At 48.4% G+C, this 14,677-nt stretch overlaps 1 long non-coding RNA gene across 2 annotated transcripts in view; it reads left to right on the forward strand.

The window, feature by feature from the left end:
• The window catches only part of LOC138493380 (uncharacterized), a 214,897-nt gene extending 200,790 nt beyond the window's left edge, over window positions 1-14,107 (forward strand). For both annotated transcript variants that reach the window (XR_011276409.1, XR_011276410.1), the window contains one exon: window positions 13,743-14,107. This is a non-coding gene — a long non-coding RNA (uncharacterized lncRNA). The remainder of the gene's footprint in view (window positions 1-13,742) is intronic.
• Window positions 14,108-14,677: the final 570 nt, after the last annotated feature.

Raw genomic sequence — 14,677 nt, forward strand, 5'->3', positions numbered from 1 at the left:
TGTTTTGTGTTGTATGTTTGTTGTGTTATGTGTTCAAATTTGGGATGTGGGGGTGGGAATTTTACTGTAATGTTAAATTGAATGCTATTTGTATTTCAAGGAAATGTCATGTATATAGTTACTTATGCTTTGCTCTCACTTGTATGTTTTTCAAATGTAATTCTTGGAATAAATATTAAATACATATAAAGATCAGAATAGATCAAAGAAGCTTCCAATCCATGTAAGATAACTCAGAGTGCTAAAGTGCCTGTCACTGGGAGATTCTTACACACAGCATGTCAGAAAGTCCCATCCCAGTAAGAGAGCTCAGTGGGTTAATGTGCCCGATGCAGTGATCTGTCTGACACCAGAAGGACACAGCTCCATCGCCCCCCAAAGCAAAAACAAAACAAAAGAAGACCTCTGGTTCACCTGTCACCTTCAAGTTTGCCTCTCCAAAATTGAAAAATCTGTACTGCAATTTGGGCAACCTATTTTTTTTAACATTTCCCAGAAGAATCTGCAATTTGTTGTTCATAAACATTGCTACCCATTTTAACGAAACAATGCTTTTACTTCTAGCAGCCCTCTGCAGTGATGTGTGGCAGGTGTTTAAAATGGCGGCTTATCAGAGTAATCTGTCTCTGCCTCTCCAACACCCAAACATGCAGCACGTCCTCATGTTGGCCCCATGTTTTAATCCAGCAGATTAGAGAGAGGGTGGGGAATGGTATGGAACTCTAGACTGTTAAAGCGCTGTGCGTTCACGTCATCAGCTCCTGGTGCGACCCGTGGGACGCTGTCCCATACACATCTCCTGCATTCCCCACCCACGGCTCCCCTCTTGGTGCCTGGCTGCGCTGGTCTCCACCTTGGTAAGGGTGGAGCTGAGGAAGATATAAGTAAGGGCAGTGCAAGGGCACAGGGCATGGTCCACGTTCCTACTGTGAAGCAGCTAGAGATGCGAGTCGAGCTAGAGCCAGCCACCGGGCGTCTGTTCCTGCTTTGTCTTGTCTCCAGTGCCAGAGTCCACAGATGCCAAAGCTGATGAAGTAGAGGGTCCCACTGTACACAGCCACTTGGCCAGGGCCGGCATGGGCCTGGCCAAGATGATATGTCATCAGAATCCTTTCCTCCTGTTCTGCTTGCCGGAAACTAAACGATGGAGAGAGCATGGTGCTGAATCCACTCTACTCATCATTTGAGAAGCCACTCCTAAGGGTCAGTGCATAGGAAAAGTGTAAGGATGGGCAAAAGCAAGTTTACAGATTCCTACGAGTCAAAGCTCCTTTAACTGGTAGCCTGGATTAGATCCAGCCTGCTTCTCTACTCTGCTTGTGAAACCGGCTCCCAGTGCATGTCTGCTTTGATATGATATGATGTGACATTTATAACACTCCTGTACACAAGTGTTTCTAGGAGCGAATTTGCACTGAAATCATCAGAGATAGGTGAAGCCCAGTGGATTCTCAGTTCTTGCAGGGGATGGTGGGCAATCCTGACAAGGGCACCTTATTATTATGCATGTCTATCAAGTGCGATCCTAGCTGGGAAGCAAAGGAGCACTGTACACATATATGCACATCTTCTGGTCTTAATATCACAAGGAGGGCTTCATGCATTGGTTAACCCAGTCCTACAGAATCCTAGCAATTGGCTCATGTGGTCTCGGGAGGATAGCTCAGGGGCAGCATGCTCCCCTTGGGAGCAAGATGATGCAGGAGCATCACAGGCTTGATCCCCGGCTCCACTCTTAGAAACCTCTGGGTATTAAGCGTGTTATAAATAACCCATCATATCATCTCATTATGTCTGCAGCTTTTTCCTTTCACTGCTAAACATGGGAGCCTACTTATGAATTTCCCGGGGGGTGCCTAAATATAGGAAGTGCCATCACCAGCGGTTATATGACCGCATTTGCACGTAGTCGCCAATTTGGTGTGAGGGGGCTGGGGGTGCGCTGAACAGGGGAAACATTGGCTACCATGTACTGCATATACTAAAGTCAAGTAAGGAGGAGATTTAAGCCTTCCAGTTGCATTCCAGTAGGCCAACACTGCCCCTACTCCGCCCCTCTATAATCATCCACGTTGTAGTAGCCCTCAAAAGGCAGAGCAACACAACTAGGATGGAAGAACGAAATGCTATCCCATCCTTCGATGTGTCAACCCTCAGAGCAAAGACTGTGCGTGTGCCTCCTACCTTGGAGCACAATCTCACTAATTTGGTGCAAATCTCGCAAGTGGGTGCATTGGAATCCCATGCGTGTGTGTGGGCTGCAGACCTCGGATCACATGCTCACTTCTTCAGTGTGAAACTCTGGCCAAGTGTCACGCCGCGCGCTCGCTCGCGGGCGTCACTTACCTGTCCTGGGGTCCCTGGTCCACGGCCGCAGCGGTCTCCTCCTTCATGGAGGCTGTACCCGCGGTGGCGTCTCTCCTCACGCCGACCCGCGGTTCGGATGGGCGCCGTGGACGCCGCCATCTTGCGAGGATCTGCGCATGCGCGGATCGTCAGTATTCGACGTCCCGCGCATGCGCAGTGTCGGAACATGCGTTCCAAGCCTCGCTTTGACCCTGGGCCATAAAAGGGCACCGCATACACAGCGACAACGCGTCTCAACGTGGTTGTTACTGTGTATGCGCTGCTGGAGTCCTGGCGCTCGTTTTCCAGCCCTCCAGTTCCCTGTTCTACCTTTTTCTGCCTAGTCCTGCCTCATCTCCTTATTTCCTTCTTGCTTCCTGGTCCTCCTACCCTTTCTTCCCTATATTTCTGATACCTTGCATATCCCTGGTTTAGGGTAGAGGAGGTCCTGTCTGGGTTCCTAGTTGTAGTGGGGACTCTCCTGTCAGTACTGCCTTTTCTTGCAGTCTGCTCTCCTTTGCCTGTCTTGTGCCCTGCCGTTACCTGTGCCTTACTGCCTTTTTGGAAGTTCCTGTGTTCAGCCCTGTTATCATCGGTGACTTCATCAAGCCTTCTCAGCCAGTGGAAACACTGTCCCGACGTCACGCAAATTCTGAGAAGTGCCACCCGTGGCGTTGGGAGTTGGTTCAGTGCCGTCCTGTCTTATATCGTCAGGAGGGGATTGGGCTAATTTCTCGCGCTACCCATTCATCGGCCATCAATACATCGACATACTGGCAACCTCAACTCCACGGTCTACAGGACGAAGAGGTAACCCACGATCTCGTGAAGATTCGTTTAACAGATTGAGACGCCTCACCCCCAGTCCCGACATGGACGACATGCAGGAACTACGTGAAGAAATGCGTGCCATGCGTCTTGAAATGACCACTCTCTGCCAGGAGAACAACACCCTCAGACAAGCGTTGGATCGGTGTTTGGCTAATCCCGCACAACCTGTCACACCGCCTGAGAACTCCATGGCTTACACTACTCCGATGAAGGATGATGGTGATCCGCGTCGAGTGGCAGAGTTCTGTACCCACTGTCGGATCCATTTCCAATTCAGGTCTACTCATTTTGCTCAAGACAAGGCTAAGATCGGGTATATCCTTGGAAATCTAACCGGCAATGCACTCGCCTGGGCCGCACCTTTGGTCTCTACCAACAGTCCTCTGTTGGGTGATTTCGCTGCCTTCGAGAAAGCCTTTTTGGACGTCTTTAAACCGCCCAATTTGGCAGCCATGGCCCAGAATCAATTAATGGAGATCAAGCAAGGGTCAGGTGACATAATCCACTACATCAGTCGGTTTCGATAATTAGCAACCGATTCACAATTGCCCGAAATCACTCAAAAAACCTTGTTTCGTCGGGGACTACGAGAAGAGTGCAAAGACGAACTGCTGCACATTCCGGAGCCAGAAACGTTGCCTGCATTGGTGGAACAAGTCTTACGCATTGACCACAGGTTAACCGAACGACGGAGTGAACGCCGCAGATCTGACAGGTATCAACCAATTCTTCCAGCACAGAACCCCGGACCGGCTGTTTCTACCGATGTAGGTCCAGAACCCATGCAGTTGGGTGCCGTCTGAGGTCTGTTGTCCGAGACTGAAAAGAAAAGACGACAGAAGAACTTGTGCATGTATTGCGGTGGTTCTGGCCATTTTCTAGGCACCTGTCCGCTACGTCCTCTGAAGAAACAGGAAAACTAACAGGCCCGTTGTTTGAGGCGAAGGCAGCAGCGGGCCGCCTTTCTGAATCTGTCCTTCCTCCCATGAACTCAGTACCCTTGTTGATCCTGAAAGTCGGTGTTGCCTGGATAGGGAAGTGTGTGAAGACCTGGGCCCTTCTGGATTGCGGAGCATCTGACAACTACATCGATGCCTCGTTCGCGATTGCCAATGGGATCCGTTTACATAACAAGGAACGACCAACAGTGGTCGAGGTGATCGATGGTTCTACTTTGTCTTCTGGTCCGGTTTGCCAACACTCCGATCCCTTGTGGCTCTCTGTGGAAGGGCATCTCGAACGAATCTCATTGGACGTCATCAAGTCTCCCTCATTTCCGGTGGTGCTGGGTTTACCATGGCTGTTGTATCACAATCCCCAGGTCGACTGGACCGCTCGCTCCCTGGTGTTCTCTTCGACACGTTGTCCTCGTGACTGTGTACTTCACGAAACCTTTCCTGCAATTTTGGAGTCCCTCAATCCTGCTGACGTATCTGCTCGTTTATGTGCCACTCAATCGGTTCCTCATGAATATTCTGGATACCACAAGGCGTTCTCCAAGCCTGAGGACATACCACTACCACCCCATCGGCACTTTGATTGTTCCATTGACGTCCTGCCTGGTGCGATCATTCCCCACGACAAGATCTATTCGTTGACTCAACTCGAGAAAGGCGTCCTACAGGAGTACATTATGGATTGCCTCAACAAGGGCTACATAGTGCCGTCCAAATCCCCTGCAGGATTCCCGTTATTCTTCGTCAAGAAGAAAGAGGGCACTTTGCGCCCTTGTATCGACTACCGTCAACTAAACGAGATCACGAGGAAAGACAGGTACCCGTTACCACTCATCCGGGACATTATCGAATCCCTGAAATCCGCACAAATCTTCACCAAGCTGGATCTAAGAGGGGCCTATCACCTGGTGCGGATTAAGAAGGGAGATGAGTGGAAGACGGCCTTCAAAACACCTATTGGTCACTTCGAATACAGGGTGATGCCGTTTGGACTCTGAAACGCCCCGGCTGTCTTCCAGCGGTTCATGGACGATGTCTTTTCGGACCTTATTGGAATATCTGTATGGGTATACCTTGATGACATTCTGGTTTTTTCTGACACTCGTACTGCACACGTGGTGCATGTTCAGGAAGTCCTCCGTAGACTAATAGACAACGGCCTGTATGCCAAAACTGAAAAATGCCAATTTCATAGGGAAAGCATGGAGTTTCTGGGTTATGTGATCAGCAACACAGGAGTACAGATGGATCCCACAAAACTGCAAGCTATACAAGAATGGAAACCGCCACATGGCGTGAAGTCGCTTCAAAGGTTCTTGGGCTTTGCCAACTTTTATCAACGTTTCATTCCACGCTTTTCTCAACTGGCCACCAGTCTAACCCGCCTGACCAGTACCAAGGTGCCGTTTCTCTGGGACACGCAGGCCGAGGAGGCATTCCTGGAATTGAAAACATCTTTCATGTCGGCTCCTGTTCTTAGACATCCAGATGATGAAAAGCCATTTGTGGTTGAAACAGACGCTTCGAACTACGCAATTGGTGCGGTCTTACTACAGCAAGATGCAGTCACGGGAGTAGAGCACCCGGTGGCATACTACTCAAGGAAATTATCAGTGAGCGAGAGAAACTATGCAGTGATAGAAAAAGAATTACTAGCGATAAAAGCTGCTTTCGAGGAGTGGCGACATCACTTGCTGGGTGGGAGGTACCCGGTGGTGGTTTGCACGGATCACCGTAATCTACAGTTCCTGCGCTCTTTGCAATGCAGAACCTCCCGTCATGCTCGTTGGGCCTTTTTCTTTTCGCAGTTCGATTTCACCGTCACGTACATTCCTTGTTCCCAGAACACTAAGGCTGATGCCTTGTCTCGGTCTCTGGAAAACAACGTTAAAGGTGCCAAGGAACCGGAACCTCTGATAGCGTCCAAACATTTTCTATCGATGGTAACTCCCCAGCTCCAACAGTTGATTGAGGCCACACGAACGGATCCCTCAAGATCACAGATACTACAACGTGCTGACATCAGGGAATGTGACGGCTTGTTGTTCTTCAAGGATCGTCTGTACGTTCCCACCTTGGAACTCCAGAAAATCGTTCTACAGAATTGCCATGATTCCGTCGTTTGCGGTCACCGTGGAGTCCACACAACACAAGAACTGGTTGCACGGCAGTACTGGTGGCCTGGATGGGCTACACTGGTAAAGCACTACGTGGACTCCTGCCCTGTATGTGCCCAGACCAAGATTCCTCGCAAAAGGCCCATTGGTCTTCTGAAACCCACGCCTACGCCTCCGTACCCTTGGCATACCATCGCCACGGATTTCATCGTTGACCTGCCCCTGTCTGGTGGTTTCACGTGTATAATGGTGGTGGTGGATTGTTTCACCAAGACTGCTCATTTCTTGCCCTTTCCTAAACTGCCCACTGCATCCCAGACGGCACGATGTTTTCTACACGAGGTGTATCGTCTTCATGGTCTTCCGGAGAAGATTCTGTCAGACCGGGGGTCTCAATACATCTCTTCCTTTTGGGGCCAACTGTGTCGGCATTTGGACATTCAGCGAGCCCTGAGTTCCGGCTATCATCCGCAGACTAATGGACAGACGGAACGTACCAATCAGACCCTTGAGCAATACCTACGTTGTTATGCCAATGCTACCCAAGACAACTGGTCGAAATGGTTGGACACCGCGGAAGCAGCTTACAACAACGCTGTTCATTCCGCTACTGGACTCAGCCCTTTTTTTTTGCTCTACTGGTCTTCATCCCAGCTGCCTGTTCATCCAACATCTTCCAGTGCCGTTCCATCTGCAGATGCTCTGGTGTCCCTGATCCGCGATCAACATCGTCTGGCGGCCGGTACCTTGGCAGCGGCACAAGCACATATGAAGGAGCAGGCTGACAAGAGACGGAGCCCTGAGCCTGTCCTTCATGTTGGGGACATGGTTTGGCTGTCCTCCAAGAATCTACCGGTACGCAACTTACCTGTGAAACTAGCCCCCCGCTTTTTTGGTCCCTTTCGCATCACAGAGCGTATTTCGTCTGTTGCCTTTCGTTTGTCTTTGCCTCGCTCTTGGAGGGTCCATCCTGTCTTTCATGTTTCCCTTTTGAAGCCCTATGTGCCCGATGTTATGGGTCGTACCTGTTCCCGTCCTGCCCCGGTTTTGGTTCGGGGGGTCCCTGAATTTGAGGTGCAGGAGATATGTGATTCACGGATTTGGCGAGGTGCTCTGCAGCTCCTGGTCAGCTGGAAGGGTTATCCTGCTTGTGACCGCACTTGGGAACCGCGCTCCTTCGTGCATGCACCGCGCCTGGTTCGGGACTTCTATCTCCGCTATCCTTGGAAACCCGGTGCTCTGGGGTTGTCCGGGAGGGGGTATGGTGTCACGCCACGCGCTCGCTCGCGTGCGTCACTTACCTGTCCTGGGGTCCCTGGTCCACGGCCGCAGCGGTCTCCTCCTTCATGGAGGCTGTACCCGCGGTGGCGTCTCTCCTCACGCTGACCCGCGGTTCGGATGGGCGCCGTGGACGCTGCCATCTTGCGAGGATCTGCGCATGCGCGGATCGTCAGTATTCGACGTCCCGCGCATGCGCAGTGTCGGAACATGCGTTCCAAGCCTCGCTTTGACCCCGGGCCATAAAAGGGCACCGCATACACAGGGACAACGCGTCTCAACGCGGTTGTTACTGTGTATGCGCTGCTGGAGTCCTGGCGCTCGTTTTCCAGCCCTCCAGTTCCCTGTTCTACCTTTTTCTGCCTAGTCCTGCCTCATCTCCTTATTTCCTTCTTGCTTCCTGGTCCTCCTACCCTTTCTTCCCTATATTGCTGATACCTTGCATATCCCTGGTTTAGGGTAGAGGAGGTCCTGTCTGGGTTCCTAGTTGTAGTGGGGACTCTCCTGTCAGTACTGCCTTTTCTTGCAGTCTGCTCTCCTTTGCCTGTCTTGTGCCCTGCAGGTACCTGTGCCTTACTGCCTTTTTGGAAGTTCCTGTGTTCAGCCCTGTTATCATCGGTGACTTCATCAAGCCTTCTCAGCCAGTGGAAACACTGTCCCGACGTCACGCAAATTCTGAGAAGTGCCACCCCTGGCGTTGGGAGTTGGTTCAGTGCCGTCCTGTCTTATATCGTCAGGAGGGGATTGGGCTAATTTCTCGCGCTACCCATTCCCCGGCCATCAATACATCGACATACTGGCAACCTCAACTCCACGGTCTACAGGAAGAAGAGGTAACCCACGATCTCGTGAAGATTCGTTTAACACCAAGGCTCTTTGGGTAAGCATTTAGGATGGGTCTCACACCTTTAAACAGTGTGATATATTGAGTGGGACCCCACTCCTTGGAGCATAGTATACCCGTTGCTGGTCATCTCACAACTGAATGTACAGTTTCACTCTTGGTTATCTCAGTGACCCCATGTATATTAATGGAGTCAGTCTCCCATCTGTGAAGACAATTATATTTCTGTTAAAACACTCTGAATTCTCACTCCAGTTTTCTTGATCTATAGATCCATACCATATTTATTCATTGTGTGTGCAGGGGTGATAACTTGTGTCTGAGAGAGCTCATTCTTTCATTCAGGAGAGATAAAGGGGTAACAATCCCCTGTATGTGGGATCAGGCTCATTTTGTCCCATAGCCCCTCACTCCAGAATGAGTGAGCAGGTTTTAAGACCCTGCTGATTCTGCTATCCTACAGGCTCGAGCCTTCTATCCCTTGCCCCATCACGGCTTCCAAAATCCTGAGTGGCAGCTTATGGACAGCAGGCAGCTCGGGACATGCCGGTTGCCATTTGAATGTAGCCAGATCTACCATTTAGACATTGGAGAGTGCCATGAATCCACATTGGTGGTGAAGAAGCACTCAACATACAGAACACAATGGTATAGTGTTGCAGTCCTGCTGAGAAATGACAATTCGGTCTGTTTAAATGTAAAGCAGAGTGGCTGAGAAGTACACACACTGTGCCATTAAAAATAAAGCAGCTGTGGTGGGTGGAAGTGCTGCTTAGGTGGCATCAAGAGTATGCAATTCCCTGCGGGGTAGTGTTGGTCATTTCCTATTGAAGTATAGCAGCCCTATTGAGAAGTGCCATTAAAAGTGAAGCTGTCCAGTAGGCTGGATCAGTGCTGCCCCATAAAAGGTGTAGACGCCCCTGTGAGAAGTGGCAGTACTGTCCCAACGGTGAGAAGTGTAGTATTTTCACATTAACTATGCTTAAGCACTTTGGGTTATTGAATAATGCTGCTACATTCTGAGTAATTTCATCCCTTTAAATATATTAGCTCTTGTATAACCACAACATTGTTGAGTTATTCTGATGATGATGAAGATGATGTCAGACTTGCTCAATAGTTCTGGTTCTCTATCATTAAATGTACTTCAGATCTTCAGAGTCTCGGGAGGATAGCTCAGGGGCAACGTGCTTGCCTTGGAAGCAATACGACATGGAGCAACACAGGTTCGCTCCCTTGGTCTGCGCAACACAGGTTTGATCCCTATGTCTGCGCTTAGAAACCTCTGGGTATTACGTGCTTTATAAATAACCAATTATAATTAAAATAAATGCATCTGCTGAGAAGTGCTGGGGCCTTGTCAGTAAGAGTGTAGCAGCCCAAATGAGAAGTGCTGATGTCCGATCAAAAGTATAGCAGCCCCACTAAGATGAACTAGTATTGCCTCAACGAAAGCATAGTATTACAATTGTAGAAGCCCTGTTGCCAAGGGACTTGTTGTGCATCTGTGCCTCCATTTCTAAAAATCGCTTTGGGTTGTGTGTACATCTACATCTGTGCACCCCTCTTTACAAGAGGGGTGCACAGATGTACAAATACACCCAACCCAAAACGATTTTAGAAATTGAGGCACAGACTTGCTTTGCATCACTGCCTCCATTTCTAAAAATCGTTTTTGGGTTGGGTGTACATCTACATCTGTGCACCCCTCTTGCCAAGAGGGGTGCACAGATGTACAAATACACCCAACCCAAAACGATTTTATAAATTGAGGGACAGACTTGCTTTGCATCTGTCTCTCAATTTTTGAACATCGTTTTTTACCCGGCTTTCACCCGGGCCGCCAGAGAAAGACACAGTATGAATGGAACAAAGGTCCATCCATACTGCGTCTCTTCTCTACGGCTGGGGGGGGCTCAGCCCCGACTTCATTCTGCCGGGGGGTGCCCAGGCCCTGGAGCCCCCGCGTACTCGGCGCCCCTGCTACTAAAGGCTTTAAGTGGGCTCGGGGAGTGGCGGGAAACGGAATGCGTTGGCCCAAATCAAATGTATCATTCAACACAAAGGATTTCTGCTCCAGACACTGGGCCTCATTACAAGTTTGGGGGTATCTCCGCCGTAAATCTGCTGAGATACTCCCAAATGGATTTACTGTTACCACCACTTGGTCCGACAGAATTACAGCCCGATTACAAGTTGTGGTAAGCGGTATTAGTCCCCATTTATTGGCGTTCATAGGACTCCAATGGGGATTTTGGGAGGATTTACCACTGGCGGTAATTCCTCCGGCAGGTAACTCCACCAATTTGGCCTATAAGTGAAGGAATTACCCCCAACATTCTGCTGGTGGCTTTCCTTCCACCTTAACTCTAAACCCATAGTTCAGTGGTGTGGTAATGTGGAGATAATTAAGTGGTAACTCCATTACCACTGAATAATTTTTACCAGTTTTTGGCCACACTGCCGAACTTGAGATGGTTGTTGTCAGTTGGTGAATGGAAGAAAATGCAGAGGGAAGGAATTGCCAGCAGATGCCAGTTCACAACAACTGGAGATGGGACATTCGCTCGGACGCCCATCCCTGCGGCCTCAATTATTATCTCACGACTGGCATTGGCCTGGTTTCCATGGAATCCACGATCTGCTTGTGCTGGACAAACAGCTTCATTATGATTTGGTGGTATCTCAGCGGTAATACCACTGAGATACCACCAAACGGTATTATGGTTACCACCACTTGGTCTGGCAGTATTACCACAGTGGTATTACCATCAGCAGTGTTACCACCGGATTTCTAGTGGTGGCAGCAGTGTTAGTCCCCATTAATTGGAGTTCATAGAACTCAGTGGGGATTTCGTGGTATTGCCACTCGCGGTATTGACTGTTTTTAGGCAGTAAGGCAGAGGAATTTCCTTCAGTATTCTGCTGGAGGTGTTTCCTCTGCCTTTCTTCCAAACCTGTAGTTCAGCAGTGTGGTAGTGCAGTGCATTGCCACCATTAATTACCACACCGCCAAACTCGTAATGCTGCCCAAAGAGTAATCTGACGACACACAGCCACTGGTTCTTTTCGCCAGAATCAAGGAACAGTCAAAGGTTCCATGAATGGGTTAGTTCTAGGAAACAATCACGGCAAGCCCCAGAGGAATCTCCCCAGTAAAGTCCTGCAATGGGCCAGCCAGCAACCACTCAGGAATCGCAATAAAAGCGTAACAATCGAAGAGGCAGGACTGTCTCGCTCTCTGCTCCCGTACTGCGGCACCTCCTGCCCTACCACATCCCGCAAACTGCCCCTCTGACTCTCGACGAGCAACGATCGAAACCTGTCTGCTCACCTGCTTCTGTGTTATAATATGTCCCGGGTGTTGTTATTCTGGATTGAAAATGAAGAGGTAGAAATAACTAATTTTACACTTAAAGTATAAATAAAGACATTTTAAATGACAAAAGTCAAAAATAACTGAATGCTTTATTTCACATGTTTTCAGAAAAAAAGAAAATTCTTTACAAATAATATCTATACATTTTAAAAATGTGTTTTTGATTGCCTATTGATCTAGCAGCGCTGATAAAATCCCCGTAGCACCGTCAGCTAAACCCATCACCCCCTTATACCCTTTTCCAGCTTTGAAGGTGTACTTTATAAATGTGGGAACACTAACCACTATTTGAACCCCCTTCTGCTCGCCTCACATAAAAGCTACGGATCCAGGCCAGGGTTCCTCCTTTTTCATTTTGATGTAGTTTATGATTTTTTTAATAGATAATAAAGTTGGGATGTTTTTGCTTTCTTCATTTTCACCTTCATTATTTTCAGTGGAAACTTGTTAGTACCACTTCATTAGTATACTTGATCGCACCCGGAAAGGGCACTCAGCCAATCAGGTACACATTGCCAACCCGCTGTTCCAGCCACCCGGGGCCGTTCCCAGGTGGCACCATTTTATTTTGTTTTGTTAATGTGGGGAGGCAAGAGGTAGTCTCTCCTTGTGACCTGCCATACTCCACCCTCCCCCAGAAATCACTCGATCCCCTTTCCCACACCCTCCCTCCATCCCCGCTTATCTGTGGGACCAGAGGTCTGTGCTCCGGTCCTGCCGCTCCTCCCATCTCCCAGCTGCCATAGACATGGAAAAGGGACTTAGTGCCTTTGCCATATGCCGACGGCCTTTTTCTTTTTTTTTACTGAGGAAAAATAATGAAAGTCGTTCGCACCCGATGATCCCCAGGGTGCGAATGGCTTTCATGCCCGCTCAGGGGGACGGAGATGGTCGGTAACGGCCCACAGCCCGAGCATTGGCTCAAGCTGGTGGGCCATTACAGACCAACATCATCTTCTCTCTCCCTCTACCCCTTTCCTGGTCAGGTGTTCCTCCATGTTCTTCTCACCCCCCCCCACCCTTCTCGCAACACCCCACATCCCATCTCCTGGCCGCTCGCCCTACGATTCTATCTTCGAGAACCCCTAGAACCAATGCATTTTAAGCTGTGTGCGATATACGAGAAATTAAACTAGAAGATGACATATTCACATATCTCTTTCAGGGATTTGGAATGCCCGAACTGAAATAATATTCCAAAATATGTGTTTCAGGTTCAGAACTTATCAATATCATATGAAAATACATTTTAAAAAGCGATATCCATCAGGTTAAACCAAACCTCTCAGAACCTGAGGGGCGGGGGGGGTTATCCAGCTTTGATTCTTGGCTAAGGATGGACCTTGCAAACCATGAGCCCGGAAAGCTCTATTCTGTGCAGAGCCAGGGAGAGGCGAAATGGACTGACATGGGCATCGATTGCTTCAGGGCAGAAGCAAGCACTCAGAACTCCACACCGACCTTCTCCCAAGATCCTTCACAATGTGTGATTTCCTGCCCTCCGGGTGACCCTGCCCAGAACAGCAGCCCAGAAGTCCAGCACTGGCAAAGGCAAAAGTTGCAGCCTATGTATGGAGTGTGTAAAAACAAACATCACACTTGGCGAAAGAATGTGTGAGGTGTCTGGTTTTGGATCAGAAGCCTAAAGTTTGGAGTCCCTTCACTTTTGGCAGTTTTGGTGAATTGCAAACAATTCCCAAATCATCAGAAAAATTGAAAGAAAATGAGCAGGTAGGTCTGAAAATACTGCCCCAATCTCCAAACCTGCTTTAATTACCCATAGTTGCCCTAAAACTGACCAGAAGTCATGGAGCCCCGAGAGGTGATTTCTGCAAGATCAACGGCATGTGTGCATTTCAGACAGCATTAAGTGTGCCAAGGCTTGGTATGCAGTTTGGTTTTGAATTCAGTGATGGATAAAATTATATGTGATGAGAGATGTGATGGCAGAGCACAATTCCCTAATTAAGTCTATATTTTTTTCATTATAGACACCTTTGAATACAAGACGATAAAGAAGTAGTGTAAAATGTACAATCCATTTCAGTCCTGAAGAAGACCGGATCAACATTGAGCATTACTAAAGCTCACCTAACCAGCTGAAACACGTGTCGACTATAAAGATATAACAAAAATAGACACACTTGGTAGTAGTTATGGGTGTATAACAACACGCCAATATATGCTATTAGTCTTTAGCCCCAACAGTGAGTAGTTTTGTTTGTATTAGATATGACTTCGCCTTTTGTGGGATATTTAGTGTATATGTATAGATAGTGGTGTGTGAATATATTTGTTGTAGACATGATAGGTGTTATGAATTTGCAATTAACTGTCTGTATTTTCAATTATATGAACTGAATGTAAAAATAAAGAAAATATTATATTTTTGCTAAATGAACGTGTGAGACTGCAAAAGCTTGCAGTCACTCTGTTCATGATCTTTTGTATGTAGTTGTGTATGGGTGTGTAATATACTATCTTTAGACCTAGTATAGCACCTCTTATGCCTTTTTGGGAGCCTCTTGGTGCTTGGTTCTGCAAATGGTGGGGGGAGTTGAAGTTAGTATAGGAAACCAGAGGCATTAAGGCATGACAATCAGAAGTGCCTGTTATTCGTGTGAGAGTGAGATTTCCGGTGTGTTGGGTTAGGGCACCTGGTATTTTTGTTGTCCTAGGGGAGGCTCCATTGTTGTTTGTTATGTACCACTGATTTACACCCTGTGAGTGCTGGTTCTAGCATCCGGAACCCTGCTGCGTGTACAGCGGCTGGTTGGCGTATGTAGTGTAGGGTGCGAAGAGGGAGTGGGATGAGTTGCCAATTGAGTGTGAAGGTTGGTTATTGGAAGCTATTTATTTATTTATTGTTTGCATTTTTAAAGCACTCACACAGCCTGGGGGCATCAAGGCACTGTTACAGGAGTTT

The sequence above is a fragment of the Ambystoma mexicanum genome, chromosome 10 (assembly GCF_040938575.1).
Source record: "Ambystoma mexicanum isolate Mex_15411 chromosome 10, UKY_AmexF1_1, whole genome shotgun sequence".
Taxonomy (NCBI): domain Eukaryota; kingdom Metazoa; phylum Chordata; class Amphibia; order Caudata; family Ambystomatidae; genus Ambystoma; species Ambystoma mexicanum.